General features: G+C 42.8%; 1 pseudogene; it reads right to left on the bottom strand.

Annotated features, from left to right (window-relative positions):
* Window positions 1-1,115: 1,115 nt before the first annotated feature.
* On the bottom strand, window positions 1,116-1,516 carry LOC145505065 (small ribosomal subunit protein uS10 pseudogene; annotated as a pseudogene).
* Window positions 1,517-5,256: the final 3,740 nt, after the last annotated feature.

Below are 5,256 nucleotides of genomic sequence, written 5' to 3'. Positions count from 1 at the left end.
TCTTTAACTAGGGCTAGTAATCCAGTGTTCCTGCTGGGGACAGCTTTGCAATTAGGAAAGGGGCCAGAGGATCTTTCAAGCAGACACAAACTACAGAAGCTCAGCCATAAAGCCTTAGTAGAATGAGGCACCAAGCAGCAGTCAGCTAGGTGGGCTTTTTTCTTGTCCTATTAAGAAAAAGTTAAATTCCCCAAGGAGAAAACAATATTAAAATGCCCAGAGTTCATTTGGCTTTATGTTTAGTACCACTGAGTTGAATGGAGGAATGAACACAGCTGTTGGGCAGGACATTTTCCCTTAATGCTCTGTATTCCCACCTATACACTATTCCCTGATTATTCCAGAAAAGTTTCCTTCTTACAATCTTTTGAACTCATTGAAAATTTCCAAGTGATACTAGAGTCTTTCAGGAATAATGTGCTCTAGCAATAGCTCTGATAAAATTGAGGGGTTGGTGATAATTATTTCCTTTGTTTGTAGTGTAGCAGACATACCATGGAAGAGGGGGTGGCAACCCACTCCAGTATTCTTGCCTGCAGAATCCCATGGACAGAGGAGACTGGCAGGCTACAGTCCGTAGCCGCAAAGAGTTGGACATGGCTGGACATGGCTGAAACGACTTTGCAAACACGCATGCAGACATACCATGGGCTTTGGAGTCAACCTAAATTATCTCAACTCCTTCACTTTCTAGCTGTGTCATCATGGGAAAGTTTGTGGACTTCCTTGAGCATCAGTTTCTCCAAAGGATAGCTGTAAGGATTGGAAGAATGACATTTAATATATCTAGTACAGTGCCTGGTACAGATGATTGGTCCTCAATGAATGGAAAATATTACTATGATGGTTAAAAATTACTTTTTTCCCTGGGAACTCAGTGTGAACTCTAGCATATTTTATAAGCCTGACTTTTCTGGTAATGTAAGTTCCTCTGGTCCTTTACTTTTAATATAAATGTCTTGTTTTGTGTCTTCCATAGTTAGGGCCTATGTGATTATTTAACCCATGAATACTCAGTAATATTAATTTACAATTGTGCTGGTGAGATAGGATGTTGGTAACAGATCTAGGCATAACAGTTGAAATGAGTGATGCAGACAATTGGGGCCATGGGATTTCTTTTTTTGTTTTTAACAACTGATTATCAGTTTATTAAAAAGGTTGACTTAGGCATCGGCAGTGGTGACTTCCACCTTGACTCCTGGCTCATTACCGATGGAAGTGATCTGCTTGACAATCTCAGAAGGACTGTGTAGGTCAGTGAGTCGCTTGCGCATCCTCATCTGGAATTGATCCCAAGTCTTAGAACCTTCACCTCTAGGAGTTTTCCTCATAGTTATTCTCAGTCTTGGCAGGCCTCAGAGTCTGATCAGGTCCTTTCACTTTCAAATTCTTTTCCTTCCTGCCTCTCATCAGGTCAGCACATACCTTCTTCAGAGACTTCACATTGCGGCTGGTGAGGGTGATCCTCCGCCTTTGGCTCCAGTGGAGTATTACCGGTGTCTTTAAAGGCCATGGCTGTGGTGTGGCTTCCTGACCGACTTGTTTCTCAGCGAGAGCGAACAGTGGGGTTGGGTGGCACAGGGCTCCGCTACAGCGGTGTCTGTGTCTTCCTCAAAGAGTATGGGATTTCTAATAAAGAAAATATGACCATGGCCTGGGATTCCTGAGAACTTGCACAGACAGTGAATAATTATCACTTGGATAGACTAGGTGAGGAATTCTGGAATCTGGAGCCAAACCTGGCTAGGTAGTGACAGCAGATAGAGAGGTGAGAGGTTGACTGACTTTCAGGTATTGATGGACAAAACATGGTGTTTCAGGTGTAATGGAAATAGATCAGAGGTCAAGCATGTAACTGGTCAGGAAGTCAAGATAAAGCATCTAAGCTGTCCCAATAGGTACACAGTGCCCAGTGATGGGGACTTTGGGGAAGATAATATTCAAAAGTCAAAAAACATAGTCATGCACAGTAAGTCTTCTGCTACCTGAATTCTACTTCCTTTGTCAGGAGGATTGGGGAATTATTCCAGTCCTTGAAGGTTTGCAGGGTCTAAATTGTGATGGTGGGGTGAGATAGTTCAGTTCAGTCACTCAGTCATGTCCGACTCTTTGCGACCCCATGAATTGCAGCACGCCAGGCCTCTCTGTCCATCACCAACTCCTGGAGTCCACCCAAACCCATGTCCATTGAGTCGGTGATGCCATCCAACCATCTCATCCTCTGTCGTCCCCTTCTCCTCCCGCCCCCAATACTACCCAGCATTAGGGTCTTTTCCAATGAGTCAACCCTTCGCATAAGGTGCCCAAAGTATTGGAGTTTCAGCTTCAACATCAGACCTTCCAATGAACACCCAGGATCGATCTCCTTTAGGATGGATTGATTGGATCTCCTTGCAGTCCAAGGGACTCTCAAGAGTCTTCTCCAACACACCAGTTCAAAAGCATCAATTCTGTGGCGCTCAGCTTTCTTCACCGTCCAACTCTCACATCCATACATGACCACTGGAAAAACCATAGCCTTGACTAGACGGACTTTTGTTGGCAAAGTAATGTCTCTGCTTTTAAATATGCTATCTAGGTTGGCCATAACCTTCCTTCCAAGGAGTAAGCGTCTTTTAATTTCATGGCTGCAGTCACCATCAGCAGTGATTCTGGAGTCCAAAAAAATAAAGCCTGACACTGTTTCCACTGTTTCCCCATCTATTTCCCATGAAGTGATGGGACCAGATGCCATGATCTTAGTTTTCTGAACATTGAGCTTTAAGTCAACTTTTTCACTCTCCTCTTTCGCTTTCATCAAGAGGCTCTTTAGTTCTTCTTCACTTTCTGCCATAAGGGTGGTGTCATCCGCATATCTGAGGTTATTGATATTTCTCCCAGCAATCTTGATTCCAGCTTGTGTTTCTTCCAGCCCAGCGTTTCTCATGATGTACTCTGCATATAAGTTAAATAAGCAGGGTGACAATATACAGCCTTGACGTACTCCTTTTCCTATTTGGAACCAGTCTGTTGTTCCATGTCTGTTGTTCGAACTGTTGCTTCCTGACCTGCATACAGGTTTCTCAAGAGACAGGTCAGATGGTCTGGTATTCCCATCTCTTTCAGAATTTTCCACAGTTTATTGTGATCCACACAGTCAAAGGCTTTGGCGTAGTCAATAAAGCAGAAATAGATGTTTTTCTGGAACTCTCTTGCTTTTTCGATGATCCAGCGGATATTGGCAATTTGAACTCTGGTTCCTCTGCCTTTTCTAAAACCAGCTTGAACATCTGGAAGTTCACAGTTCACGTATTGCTGAAGCCTGGCTTGGAGAATTTTGAGCATTACTTTACTAGCATGTGAGATGAGTGCAATTGTGCGGTAGTTTGAGCATTCTTTGGCATTGCCTTTCTTTGGGATTGGAACGAAAACTGACCTTCTCCAGTCCTGTGGCCACTGCTGAGTTTTCCAAATTTGTTGGCATATCGAGTGCAGCACTTTCACAGCATCATCTTTCAGGATTTGAAATAGCTCAACTGGAATTCCATCACCTCCACTAGCTTTGTGAGATAGCGACAGTATAGATAATTCTAAAATTTAAGTGAATATGTGAATCTTAGGACAATGCTTCTCAAAGTCTCTGGATCACCCATTTTAAAATTGCCTGGGAGGCTTGTAATAAATACAGACAACTATAAAATCTGGGGGAACGGATCCTGAGGATATCCATTCTAAATAGGATACACAGAGAATTATGTACTTTAATGCTAAAGAGTACTGGATAATTCATATTAGATGCCAGACTTGAGAGGCAGGTCAGAGAGTCCTGAAACAAAGAATCAGTGACCCTGTGAAGAAGTCAGACTTTTCTCTCACTCAATGAAAAGTGGTGTGCAGAAGGGCTGGTTATATGGAAAAGAAAACTGTGCACAAGTCTTTTGTCCTGACAGTAGGATTGCAAGTAGAATTTCAATTTCCAGTCTGGAAAGTTGTGGTTTCTGGAACAAGAATGAAGACAGAGAATACCAAGAAAAAGAAATAGAGCACAGAGACTGGAGATTGGGCAAAATATTATAGAGGGTCTGCAACGGGGTTGCCTGTTTAATGTCCCCCCTGCCTCTCAACCAACTAGCTGTGGGCTCCCTGAGGGCCCAGCTCATAACATCTTCATTCTTATTTCTTTTGCACTTAATATAGGGCCTGGGCTTCCCAGGTGGCTCAGTGGTGAATAATCTGCCTGCAATTCAGGAGATGCAGGTTCCATCTGTGGGTTGGGAAGATCCCCTGGAGAAGAAAATGGCAGTCCACTCCACTATTCTTGCCTGGGAAATCCCATGGACAGGGGAGCCTGGCAGGTTATAGTCCATGGTGTCACAAAAGAGTCAGACATGACTTTGGGATTAAACAACAATAACAGCATAGGGCCTGGCACAAAGTTGGCTTTTAAATGTTTACTAACGAAACAAATAAATGGATGATTGGACTAGTGGCAAGGACGATTTAATGCTGAGCTCTGGAATGTGGACTAAGTTACTCAAGGGTCTCCTGGCTCAGTTTATACATGGTCCTGGGAGTTGAGGTGGGGCTGCACCTGAAGTTTTAGAATTGGATAGAGGAAGCAACTACACTGACTCAAGACATAGACTGAACCTACAGTTAGGATAGTTTAGGACATATTCTGGAAGAAAAGTGTAATTTGAATCTGCTTTGAAGGCAAGACAGACATCATATGACTCAGTTCAATCCAACTCACTAAACATTAATTTGGCATCTACTCTGTGCAATGGATGAAAATGCAATCATGAGTGAAATATAGTTCTTGTGCTGGAAAAGACTAAGAGATAAGAAAGGACAAAATACAGTGTTATAGAGGATACTGAATTCCTTTTAGGGGTGTTAAAGGTCAACAGCTGCAGCAGCACAGGATTCAATTTCCACAGAAGCAGATGGCAAATGCCTTTGGTTAGTGCCAACTTGTAGTTGACATTCATATATGCAATAGAATATTACTCAGGAATGAATCTGAGTCAGTTGAACTGAGGTGGATGAACCCAGAGCCTGTTACACAGAGTAAAGTATGCCAGAAAGAGAAAAACAAATATTGTATATTAATGCATTTACGTGGAATCTAGGAAAAGCATACTGATCAATCTATCTTCAGGGCAGGAAAAGAGATGCAGATTTAGAGAATGGACTTGCGGACACACCCAGGGAAGGAGAGGGTGGGATGAGTTGAAAGAGTGGCATTGAAATATATACATTACCATATGTAAA

This window comes from Giraffa tippelskirchi, chromosome 5 (assembly GCF_054371585.1).
Source record: "Giraffa tippelskirchi isolate mGirTip1 chromosome 5, T2T-mGirTip1v1.2.pri, whole genome shotgun sequence".
NCBI lineage: Eukaryota > Metazoa > Chordata > Mammalia > Artiodactyla > Giraffidae > Giraffa > Giraffa tippelskirchi.
This window is presented reverse-complemented; position numbering and strand designations above follow the sequence as displayed.